Genomic DNA, 13,730 nt, shown 5'->3' with positions numbered 1-13,730 from the left:
GACTTTATATCAATTATCTTTAATATGATCAGAGAGCTAAAGGAAACCACGGTCAAAGAACTAAAAGAAAGTAGGAAAATAAAGTAAGAACAAAATGAGAATACCAATAAAGAGATACAAATTATGAAAAGGAACCAAATAGAAATTCTGGAACTGAAAGCTGTAATAGCTTAAATGAGAAATTCACTAGGGGAGTTCAACAGCAGATCTGAACAGGCAGAAGAATCAATGAACCTGAAGATAAGATTACTAAAATTATAAAAGTCTGAAGAATAGAAATAAAAAGTATAAAGGAAAGTGAACAAAGCTTAATGGACACCATCAAGTGTCAATTGAGAATTCTACGTGTGGCAAGATTATTCTTCAAAAATGAGGGAGAAATAAGACATGCACAGATAAACAAAAGCTGAGGGAGTTCCTTATCAGTAGACGTGACCAACAAGAAATGCTAAAGGGAGTCTTTCAAGTTGAAATAAAAGGACACTTGCTAGTAACATGAAGTTGTATGAAGAAACATAGGTCCCCAGTAAAAGTAACTACATGGGTAAATATGGAAGCCAGCATTATTGTTTTTTTAGTTTCTAACTCCACTTTTTATCTCCTAAATGATTAAAAGGCAATGCATTTTAAAAGCTATACATCTATTATTGAGCACACAATGTATAAAGATGTGATTTGTAACAACATCAACATAAAGGGGTGAAGATGGGGTGAAGACGGAGCTCTATAAGAGCAGAGTTTTTGTATGTTACTGAAGTTGAGCTGGTGTCAATTCAAACTAGATCATTATAAATTTAATATGTTATATGTAATCCCTTTAATAACTATTAAGAAAAATCTAAAAATTATACAAAGGGAAATCAGAAGTGAATCAAAATGGTTCACTACGAAAATCAACTAAACACAAAAGAAAAGTAATAGAGGGAATGAGAGACAAAAAGATATTAGATATACAGAAAATAGTAAAATAGCAGAAGTCAGTCCTTCCTTATCAGTAATTGCTTTAAACATAAGTGGATTATATTCTCCAACTGAAAGGAAGAGATTGGTAGAATGAGTGAAAACAAACAAACAGGATCCAATTATATGCTGTCAAAAAAGATTCACTTTAGATCTAAAGACATACATAGGTTCAAAGTAAAAGAACATAAAAAGATATTCCATGCAAGAGTAACCAAAAGAGAGGTGGGTGGCTATCTACTATCAGACAAAATAGACTTTAATTCAAAAACTGTTACAAGAGAAAAAGCAGAACATGTATTCATAAAAGGATCAATTCATCAAGAAGACATAACAATTATAAATATATACATACCAAATACCAGTGCCCCCAAATATATGGTGAAAATGTTCAAAGAATAGAAGGAATAATAATAGACAGAGACTTCAATGTCCTACTTTTAATATGGATTAAGCATCTAAACAGATGATTAATAAGGAAATAGAACAGAAAGAAATTGAACAATACTATAAGCAAACTAGACCTAACAGACATATATAGGACATTCCACCCAACAGCAAAATACCTGTTCTTCTCAAGTGCACACAGAACACTCACCAAACTAGACAATATATCAGTCCACAAAAAAAGTCTTAGTAAATTTTAAAAGATTGAAATCATTCAAGGTATTATCTCCAAATATAATAGAAAAATACAAGAAATCAATAACAGAAGTAAAAGTGGAAAATTCACAAATATGGGGAAATTACACTGTGCACTTTCAAACAACTAATGGATCAAAGAAGAAATTACAAGGAAAATTAAAAAATACTTGAGACAAATGAAAGCGAAAACACAATATACCAAAATGTACTGGATGCCATGAAAGCAGTGCTTAGAGGGAAATTTATAGCAGTAAATGTCTACATTAAAAAGAAGAAATATCTTAAATAAATAATTTGGGGACATTCCTGGTGCCTGTGCTTCCAATGCAGGGGGCATGGGTTCCATCCCTGGTTGGGGACCTAGGATTCTACATGCCATGCAGTGTGGCTAAAAAATTTAAAAAAATTAATAATAATAATAATTTAACATTACACCTTAAAGAACTAGAAAAACAAGAACACAGTAAACACAAAGCTAGAAGGAGTAAGCAAATAATAAATATTAGAGTGAAGATAAACTTAGAGAAGAGGAAAACAGAATCAATGAAAATAAAGTTAGTTCTTTGAAAAGATCAACAAAATTGACAAATCTTTAGCTAGAATGACACAGAAAGAGAATGAGAAGATTCAAATAACTAAAATCAGAAATGAAAATGAAGACATTACTACTTTACAGAATAAAAATAATTGTAAGAGAATACTATGAACCATTGTATGCTAACAAATTAGACCTAGATGAAATGGGCAAGTTCCTAGAAACTCAGATACCAAAAACAGACTCAAGAAGAAATAGAAAATCTTGACAGACCTATAACTAACAAAGATTGAATCAGTGATCAAAAACCTCTCAAGAATGAAAAGTTCAGGACCAGATGGCTTCACCAGTGAATCTACCAAACGTTTAAAGAAAAATTAACACCAATCCTTCACAACTCTTTCAAAAAAAACAGAAGAGGAAGGAATACCTCTTAATTCATTCTATGAGATCAGATAAACACATTACAAGAAAAGAAAATCATGGCTCAATATCCTTTATGAATATAGACACAAAAATCCTTAACAAAATACTAGCAAACAGAATCCAGCATCACATTAAAAAGATTAGACACCATGTCCAAGTAGGATTTATCCCACGAATGCAAGTGTGGATCAACATGAGAAAATCAATCAGTGTGATACACCACATTAATAAAATAAGTGAAAAAAATTATCATCTCAATTGATGCAGAAGAAGCATTTGACAAAACTCAACACCCTTCCATGACAAAAATACTCAGAGAACTAGATTCAACTGGAACTTTCTCAACATGATAAAGGGCATTTATAAAAAACCCACAACTAGCATCATACTCAATGGTAGAAGACTGAAAGCTTTCCCCCTAAGATCTAGGAACTAGATGATGATGATCACTTTCACCATTGCGAATCAACATTTACTGGAAGTTCTAGCCAGAGCAATTAGGCAAGAAAGAGAAATTAAATGCACCCAAAAGGAAAAGAAGTCATCAACCTATCTCTATTTGCAGATGATATGATCCTATATATAGAAATCCCAAATAATCCACAAAAGAGCTACTATAACTAATAAATTCAGAAAAGTTGCACAAGTAGAAGATCGACACCAACAAAATCAGTTTTGTTTATATATACCAGCAATGAACCAGTTGAAAACAATTCCATTTACAATAGTATTCAAAAGAATAAAGTGCCCGTGAAAAGCTTTTACACTAAAAAATAAAAAACATTGTTAAAAGGCATTAAAGAAGACCTAAAAAAAACAAAAAAATCATCCTTTATTGATGGAATATTGCTATTTTAATACAGAAATACTACCCAAAAATATCTAAAGATTCAATGCAATCCCCTTTAAAATTTAAACAGCCTTTTTTTCAGGAATGGAAAAGCCAGTTCTCAAATTCATATGGAATTACAAGGTGCCCTGAATAGCAAAAACAATCTTAAAAAAGAAAAACAAGTTGGGGGACTCATACTTCCCCATTTCAAAACTTCCTACAAATCTACAGTAACCAAAATAGTGTCATAGCAGCATAGGGATAAATGTATACATCAGCGGAATAGAATTGAGAGTCCAGAAATAAACTCATGTATCTATTACCAGGTGATTTTTAACATTGGTGCAAGACCATTCATTGGGGAAAAATAGTCTCTTCAACAAATGGTGCTGGGACAACTGGATATCCACACGCAAAAAAATAAAGTTTGACTCCTACTCCACACCACTACAAAAATTAACTCAAAATGGATCAATGACTATAAGAGCACATACTATAAAACTCTTAATGAAATATACACTATCATATGTATCTTTGAAAGCAAGGACTAAAGAATGAATTTTCAAACGAACAAAAAAAAAAAAGAGCTAACACTGGGACTTCCCTGGCGGTCCAGTGGTTAAGACTCCAAGCTTCCACTCAGGAGGCACACATTCGATCCCTGGTTGGAGAACTAAGCGCATGTTGTATGGTGTGGCCAAAAAAAAAAAAATCAACAAAATATAAACACATAAAACTATCTTAAAATGCCTTAATCCAATGTAAACATTTTCTCAAAATAGAGCTTCAAGCACTTTGCCAGAATATAATGGAGATATTTTGATGTTCTCAAATCATGCTGTACGGCACTGGCTCTATGTGATCACAGAAAACGTCTTTAAAGCTGCAAGTAACACAAAACTTTCATTTATTAAGCACTTAGTATGTACCAGTCCCTTCACATATGCTATTTCTTTTAAACCTTCTAACTCACTCAATATCAACAGGTATTATACATCATTCCAAAAAAAAATAAGCTACAATCTGGAATTCCCTCAATTTTTTGCTACTGAACCTATAAGCCCACCTTTATCTGAACCCATTCTTTCTCCTTCCCTCCTATTGCAATAAAGATGTTAATCTTTTCACCCAAAGTAAAAATCCTCTACCAGTGCTCTGGATCTCATTTGCTCCACCGACTATTTCACCCTCTCATCCCATCTTCAACCTCTCCTTTTCTACTGGCTCCTTCTCATCAGCTCCTAAACATGACTTAGGCTCGCCTATCTGAAAATAACAAACCAGTATTTTCCGTGGGCTTTACTTCCCCTCATCATCTTTTCCTCTCATTCTAGTCAGCTAAATACTTCAAGAATTGTCTACATTTTCTATCGCCATTTTCTTTTCTCAACTTAATCTTCCAATATGCCTTCCTCACCAACACCTCTATCACAACCATTTTTGCACTGAGTAGATGATTTTCAATCTTTATCTTGTTCGATTTCTCAGTTACAACAGTGTTAACTCATCCTCCTTTTTTTTTTCTCCTTCTTTCTTTAAATACTTTTCCTTTGGCTTCTATTTAACTATACTTTTCCTAGTATACATCCTACTTCTCTTATTCCCACCCCCAGTTTCTTTAGGAACCCCTTTTTCTCATTTGTCTATTTTTTTAAGCTCTTTATTGGAGTATAATTGCTTTACACTGTTGTGCCAATTTCTGCTATACAACAAAGTGCATTAGCTGTATCTATACATATATCCCTATAACCCCTCCCTCCCGGAACTCCTTCCCACCCTCCCTATCCCACCCCTCTTAGTCATCACCAATCATGGAGTTGATCGCCCTGTGTTATGCAGCAGCTTCCCACTAGCTATCTATTTTACATTTGGTAGTGTATATATGTCAATGCTAATCACTTCGTCTCAGCTTCCCCTTCACCTCCCACCCTGTGTCCTCAACTCCATTCTCTGCATCTGCATCTTTATTCTTGCCCTGTCACTGGGTTCATCAGTACCATATTTTCAGATTCCATATGTATGAGTTAGCATAAGGTATTTGTTTTTCTCTTTCTGGCTTACTTCGCTCTAGGTCCATCCACCTCACTACAAATAACTCAATTTCATTCCTTTTTATGGCTGAGTAATATTTCATTGTATATATGTGCCACATCTTCTTTATCTATTCATCTGTTGATGGGCATTGAGGTTACTTCCATGTCCTGGCTATTGTAAACAGCGCTGCAATGAACACTGTGGTACATATTTCTTTTTGGATTATGGTTTTCCCAGGGTATATGCCCAGGAGTAGGATTGCTGGGTCATATGGTAGTTCCATTTTTAGTTTTTTAAGGAATCTCCATACTGTTTTCCATAGTGGCTGTACCAACTCACATTCCTACCAACAGTGCAGGAAGGTTCCCTTTTCTCCACATCCTCTCCAGCACTTATTGTTTCTAGATTTTTTTGATGATGGCCATTCTGACCAGTGTGAGGTGATACCTCATTGTGGCTTTGACTTGCATTTCTCTAATGATTAGTGATCCTTTCTGACCCACCTCCTAGAATAATGGAAATAAAATAAAAAATAAATAAATGGGACCTAATGAAACTTGAAAGCTTTTGCATAGCAAAAGAAACCATAAACAAGACAAGAGGACAACCCTCAGAATAGGACAAAATATTTGCCAACGAAGCAACTGATGAAGGATTTATCTGCAAAATATACAAGCAGCTCAATATCAAAAAAGCTAATAACGCAATCCAAAAATGGGCAGAAGACCTAAATAGGCATTTCTCCAAAGAACACATGCAGATGGCTAACAAACACATGAAAAGATGCTCAACATCACTAATCATTATTTGTCTCTTTAAATTGGAGTTCCTTAAGCCTTAGTTCTAGGCCTTCTTCTCTTCTCTGTATACTATATGGAGAATCCCTCTATTTCAATGACTTAAATTTCCATTTACATGCCAATAGCTCCCAAATACTTATTTACAGCTATTTCTTAAGCTTTAGACCAATATATCTAACTGGGACATATCTCATAGGTATCTTAAATTTAATATATTAAAAAACAACATTTCCAAAATCATCTCACCCATAAGAGTGCTTCCTCTTAAACATACTGTAATGTGTTAATATTTATTGAGCATATAATTATAGGCCAGACATTGTGCTAAGTGCTAGGATTACAGCAGTGAACAAAACTCTCATGGCCCCTGCTCTCCTAGACTTAGTCTGGTGAGGGTAGACAAACAGTAAACAAATAATTATACAAATAACTATAGAATTATAATTATGATAAATGCTATTAAGAAAACAAAGTACACTACCATGTACCCAATGGCTCAAGTCAGAAACACAGGAGTCATTCCTACTCCTTCACTGTAGACATCAAACAATCACCAAGTTCCATGGATTCCTAATTCATAAATATCTCTCAAATTCAACTACTTATTTCTATTTCCTCTGTTACCATCCAAATCCAGAACATCATCATCTTTCACCAGATTCCTATAAGTCTCCTAACTGGCCTCTACTTCCAGTCTTATTCCTTCCTGTCCTTTATCTACACTGCAGCCAACTACAATGACTTGTTAAAAATGCTTAAAATGTTTTAAAATATTCTTATTGTCTTTAGGATAAAGTACAAACTCCTAAACACAACTAAATTCTCTGGACACCATATACAAAACAGACATAAGAAGACTCTAAAAGGTGGACAAAAAAAAAAGGGGGGCATACTGGCTAAACACTGCTGAACCCAAGAAATGACATGGTAGCGCATTCTCCAGATTTCTTTCTTTGCCTCATATATCTTAGACTTGGAGCTAAAGAAGCTGACAACCCAGAAACAGGAGACGGCACATACATAAAAACCTCACAAAAGCCATTCTCTTTAGCCAAAGATCCGGGAAGGAGCAGGCTAGCAATGCAGAAAACTTTCAGCTAGTAATCACTCTATTCCAGCCAACTAGTACAAACCCACCATATTCCAGCCAACTATGTCATGAAAAACTGTGACCTCCAATCCAACCATCTCCACCAGCAAAAGCAAGTAGGGACGCTGCCCTCACCAGCATGGTGTCAGAGAAAGCTGAGTAGGAAGCCAGAACTTTCATCCCTGATTGGTGTACTGAATCCCCCACTACATGTTAGTGGAGACCATGTGGAGAGCCTGGACTTCCATCTCCATTCAGCAGTAATAAGTCATCCTTCTTGCTCATCACTACAGTGGTATCAGAGGAAGCCTGCCTAGTGAAGAGTCAGAACTTTCACCACTAACCCAGTAGGAATAACAATCAACTGATGTCAACATCAAGATAACAGAGATGTTAGAATTATATGACAAAGATGTTAAAGCAGTCATCATAAAAATGCTTCAATGAACATTATAAATGATTGATATAAATGAAAAAGTATAAAATTTCCCCAAAGAAATAGAGCATCTTAGCAAAGAATTAGAAGATATAAAACAGTACCAAATGAAAATTTTAGAATTGAAACAATAACTGAAACAAAAAGCTCAGTGAATGTCTCAAAAGAAGAATGGGGGGCAGGGGATGGAGAATAGAGGAAAGAATAAGTAAACTTGAAGACAGAGTAGCAGAAATTACCCAAATCTGAATGACAAAGAAAACTGAAAAAATAAATAAAGAGAGCCCCAGGATACACGGTACTACAATAAAAGATCTAGCATGCCTGTCACTGGAGTCCTAGAAAGAGAGAAGGTAGAGTTGAAAAAGTTCTCAAAGAAATAATGAATGAAAAGTTCCCAAATTTGGCAAAACCCATAAAATTATAGATTCAAGAATCTGAACAAATTCCAAATAGGCTAAATCCAAAATAATCCACACCAAGACATATTATAGGCAAACTTCGCAAAATTAAAGTCAAAGAAAAACACTTGAAAGCAATAAGAAGTGACATCTTACCACTAAGTAAAGACAAAACAAATGACAGTGGATTTCTCATCAAAAACCATGGAGGCAGGAGTAAAGCAGTACAATATTTTTCAAGTGATGAGAGGAAAAAAAAAAAAAAAAAACAACTATCAACCCAGAACCCTATATCCAGCAAAAATATCCTTCAGGAATGAAGGGGGAATGATATTTTCAGACAATGGAAAACTAAGGGTACACTAGAGAATTCTGCCAAATGTTGAAAGAAGTAACACCAATTTACACAATCTCTTCTGGGGGAGTGGGGGGAAGAGGAGGAGTAGGGCCGCCATATTAAAGCACCACAAACTGGATGGCTTTAAACAATAGAAATTTATTCTCTCATGGTTTTGGAGGTTCCAATTCCAAAATCAAGGTGTCAGCAGAACCATTCTCCCTCTGGGAGACTCTGGGTAGACTCTTTTTTTCTTCTTCCTACCTTCCAATGGTGCTCGTTGATCCTTGGCATTCTAATCTCTGCCTCTGTCATCACATGGTGTTCTCTCTGTGTCTCTCTGTTTTCACATGGCATTTTTATCTTTTTGTAAGGACACCAGTCATACTGAATGAGGGACCTTGCATTTGGCAGTTGTTCCTTAGATATAACACCAAAGCACAAATACCAAAAGGAAATATAAATTTGACTATATCAAAATTTAAAACTTTTGTGCTGCAAACAATACTATTTAAAAAGTGAAAAGACAACTGATAAAATGGAAGAATATATTTTCAGATTATGTATCTAATAAGGAACCAGTGTCCAAAATAAAGAATTCTTACAACTCAATAATAAAAAGGCAAATAACCTAATTTTAAAATGGTAAAGGATCTAAATAGACTTTCCTTCAGAGATGATATACAAAATGGCAAATAGGCACACGAAAACGTGTTTGACATCATTAGACATTAGAGAAATTAAAGTCAAAACTACAATGATATACACATTTCACTCTCACAAAGATAGCTATAATAAAAAAAGCAGACTTTGACAACTGTTAGGGAAGATGTGGAGAAATTGAAACCCTCATACATTGTTAGTGGGAATGTAAAATGGTTTACTTCTTTGGAAAACAGTTTGGAAGTCCCTCAAAAAGTTATACATAAAGTAACCATATGACCCAGTAGTTCTGCTCCTAGGTATACACCCAAGAGAATTTAAAACATACATCAACACAAAAACATGTACATATATAACAGCATTATTTCTAATAGCCAAAAAGTGAAAACAACCCAAATGTCCATCAACTGATGAATGTATAAACAAAATGTGGTATATCCACATAATAGAATATTATTCCTTCATAAGCGGTAATAAAGTACTGGTACATGCTACAATGTGGATGAACTTTGAAAATGTTATGTTAAAGGGAAAAAATCAATCACAAAAGAATACATATTGTATGATTATATCAAGTGTCCAGAATAGAAAAATCCACAGAGACATGACACAGATTAGTGCTTGCTAGGGGCTAGGGGAGAGACATAGGGTTTCTTTCTGCGGTGATGAAATTCTGGAACTAGATAGCGTGATGGTTGTACAACTTTATGAATATACTAAAACCACTCATTAAATAATAGTGATAACACCAAATGCTGGTGAGGTTTCAGAGAAACTCATATACTGCCGGTGGCTATATGAAATGATACAGCCACTCTGGAAAACGGTGGGTAGTTTCTTATAAAACTGAACATGCAACTACAATACAGCACAGCAATTTCATTTCTGGGCATTTATGCCAGAGAAATGAAAACTTGTGTTCAAATAAAAGCCTGCTAATGAATGTTTAGAGGAGCTTTGCTTTTAACAGTCAAAAAACTGGAGACAACCCAGAGGTTCTTAAACAGGTGAATGGTTAAACAAACTGTAGGGTGCTACTCAGCAATAAAAATGAATGAATTGATACATGCAACAACCCTGATAAATCTCTGCAGAATTAAGTTGAATGAAAAAAGTCAATCCCAAAAGATTATGTACTGTTTGATTCTATATATATAACATTCTTAAAATGACAAAAATCATCAAAATGGAGATCAAAATAGTGGTTATCAGTGGTTAGGGAGAGGTGGAGGTAGGACGAAAATGGGTGTGGCTATAAAGTATTGTATGGACAATATGAAGGATCCTTGTGTTGATGGAAATATTCTGTATCCTGTATCAATATTTGTATTTAGTTGTGATATTGTACTATAGTTTTTAAAGATATTACCATAAGTGATATGAGTAAGGAGTACATTAACTAGATTTCTTTGCATTATTTCTTACAATTGCATATTTATATTTATCAAAAAATTAAAAGTTTAATTAAAAAATAAGAGGTCACAACAATGAGACTACTACACACACCTATTAGAACTGTAAAAATCCAGAACACTGACAACACCAAGTACTAGTGAGGATGTGGAGAAACAGAAACTCTCATTCACTGCTGGTGGGAATGCAAAATGGTACAGCCACTCTGGAAGACAGTTTGTCAGTTTCCATAGAACTAAACATACTCTTACCATATGATTCAGCAATTGTGCTCCCTGGTATTTACCCAACAGAACTGAAAACTTGTATCCACACAAACACCTGCACATGGATGTTTACAGAAGCTTTATTCATAATTGCCAAAACTTGGAAGCAACCAAAGTGTTCTTCAATAGGCAAATGAATAAACTGGGGTACATTCAGACAATGGAATATTATCCAGAGCTAAAACTAAATAAGCTACCAAGCCATGAAAAGATAGGGAAGAATCTGAAATGCATATTACTAAGTGACAGAAGCCAATCTGCAAAGCCTACAAGTGATATGATTCCAATCATATGACATTTTGGAAAAAAGCAAATCTATGGAGAAGGCAAAAAAGATCAATGGTTGCCGAGGATTAGAGAGAGGGATGAATAGGCAGAACACAGAGGATATTTAGGGCACTGAAACTGCTCTTTATGACACAATACACTTATCCAAACACACAGAATGCACAATACCAAGAATGAACTCAAATGTCAACCATGGATTTTGGGTTACAATGATGTGTCAAAGTAAGCTCATCAGTTTTAACAAATGTCCTGCTCTGGTCGGGGACGTTGATATGGAGGAAGCTATGCATGTATGGGAATAGGTGGTATATGAGAAATCTCTGTATCTTCTGTTTAATTTTGCCTAAAACTGCTCTGAAAAATAGTCTGTTATTCAAAAGGTAAAACTATTAAACACTAGAATAGAACAGGGGAATTTTGTAAAATCTCAGAGTGGGAAAGGCAAGACAAAACATAAAGACACCCCCAAAAATGTATAAATTTGATTTATAAATGTTTTAAATTTCTACATGGAAAAATTAAAATGCAAATAATAAATTAGACAAAATATTTGTAAAACTGACACAAAATTCCAGTTTATTATATAAAAAGGTTGTATGCATCACTAAGAAAGAGCAAGTCAGTAGAGAAATAGACATGAATAGACCATTTCCACAGTTAAAAATACAAATATGAAAAGATGTCCAACTCATAATTAAGAAATATACATTAAAACAACAACTAGCCAGTATTTTCCATCTATCAGATTGGCCAAATGTAACAGTTTGGTGAAGTATCTCACTTTCAAAGGTTGGCACAACTAAAAAATGTATGTCTACACAGAAACATGCACACAGATGTTTATAGCAGCTTTATTCATAACTGCCAAATCTTGGAAGCAACCAAGATGTCCTTCAATAGGTGAATGGATAAACTGTGGTATATCTGTACAATGGAATGCTATCTAGTACTAAAAGAAATGAGCTGTCAAGCAACAAAAAGACATGGAGGGGGGCTTCCTAGGTGGCGCAGTGGTTAAGAATCCGCCTGCCAATGCAGAGGACATGGGTTCAATCCCTGCTCCAGGAAGATCCCACATGCTGCGGAGCAACTAAGCCCATGTGCCAATAAAAAAAAAAAAAAAAAAGACACGGAGGGATCTTAAGTGTATATTGCTAGGTGAAAGAAGCCAATCTGAAATGGTTATATACTATATGATTCTAACTATATGACATTCTGGAAAAGACAATAGTATAGAGACAGTAAATATATCCATGTTGCCATGGGAAGAGGGGTGGGAGAGAGAGAGATGAAGTGGAGCACAGGGCATTTTTAGGACAGTGAAACCACTGTGTATGATATTGTAATGGTGAATACATGTCATTTTACATTTGTCAAAACTGATAGAATGTACAACATAAAGAGTAAAACAACAGTAAACTATGGACTTCAGTAATGATAACGTATCAACATTGGTTCAGCAGTTGTAACAAATGTATCACACTAACACAAGATATAAGTAATAAGGGAAACTATGGGGGAGGAGAGGGAGGTATGTGGGAACTCTGTACTTTTTAATTTTTCTGCAAGCCTACAGCTGTTCTAACAGAATAAAGATCTAATTTTTAAAAACTGGGCACCACTGGAGGATTCTATGAACTACATGTTTTGAAAATGGTCAAACATAGGGATTTCCCTGGTGGCACAGTGGTTAAGAATCCACCTGCCAACGCAGGGGACAAGGGTTCAATCCCTGGGCCAGGAAGATCCCACATGCGGCGGAGCAACTAAGCCTGTGCACCGCAACTACTGAGCCTGCACTCTAGAGCCCGCAAGCTGCAACTACTGAAGCCTATGTGCCTGAAGTCCGTGCTCTACAAGAAGAGAAGCCACCACAAGGAGAAACCTATGCACCACAACAAAGAGTGGCCCCTGCTCTACGCAACTAGAGAAAGCCCGCATGCAGCAATGAAGACCCAACACAGCCAAAAAGCCAATAAATAAATATATTAATTATTTTACAAAAGAAAGAAAATTGTTAAACATAGAAAAAGATTCAAGCATTTGATGCCTTTCCAACACACCCTGGACCCCTGGGGACTCAAACAATATATGGGAGGAAGTTTCTTTTTATAGTCATATTCCAGCAGGAAGGAATGACAGCCCATTTTTGTAACACTGAATCAATTAATCTACCTATGTAATAATCATCAAAGCTTGCTAAAAATACGAAAAGAAACATACCAGATTGAAGAATACAACACCTTAACAAAAAACAAAAACAAATCAAAAAACCAACCTGAGTCTGATAAAGCCTCTCTAGATCCAACTACCAACTTACCAAAAACACACTAAATGGCACTATGGGGATATAATCAGCAAAATCCATTCCATGTAAAATCATAGGTCCAATGACCAATTTCTTTGACAAATAAATTTCAAGTGGAAAAAAAGAGGAGTAGTTTAAAAGAGACTTAAGTCAAATCAATCAATCTCAACATGTAAACTTTACTTGGATCTATTTAGTTTGTTTCATTCAAACAAACTAAATTTTTTATATTATTAGACAATCAGAAATGTGAACACTGACTAGATTTGATGATTTAAAGAATTATTAAATTTTTA

Source organism: Hippopotamus amphibius, chromosome 2 (genome assembly GCF_030028045.1).
Source record: "Hippopotamus amphibius kiboko isolate mHipAmp2 chromosome 2, mHipAmp2.hap2, whole genome shotgun sequence".
NCBI classification, from domain to species: Eukaryota; Metazoa; Chordata; class Mammalia; order Artiodactyla; family Hippopotamidae; genus Hippopotamus; species Hippopotamus amphibius.
Note: the sequence above shows the minus strand (reverse complement) of the source record.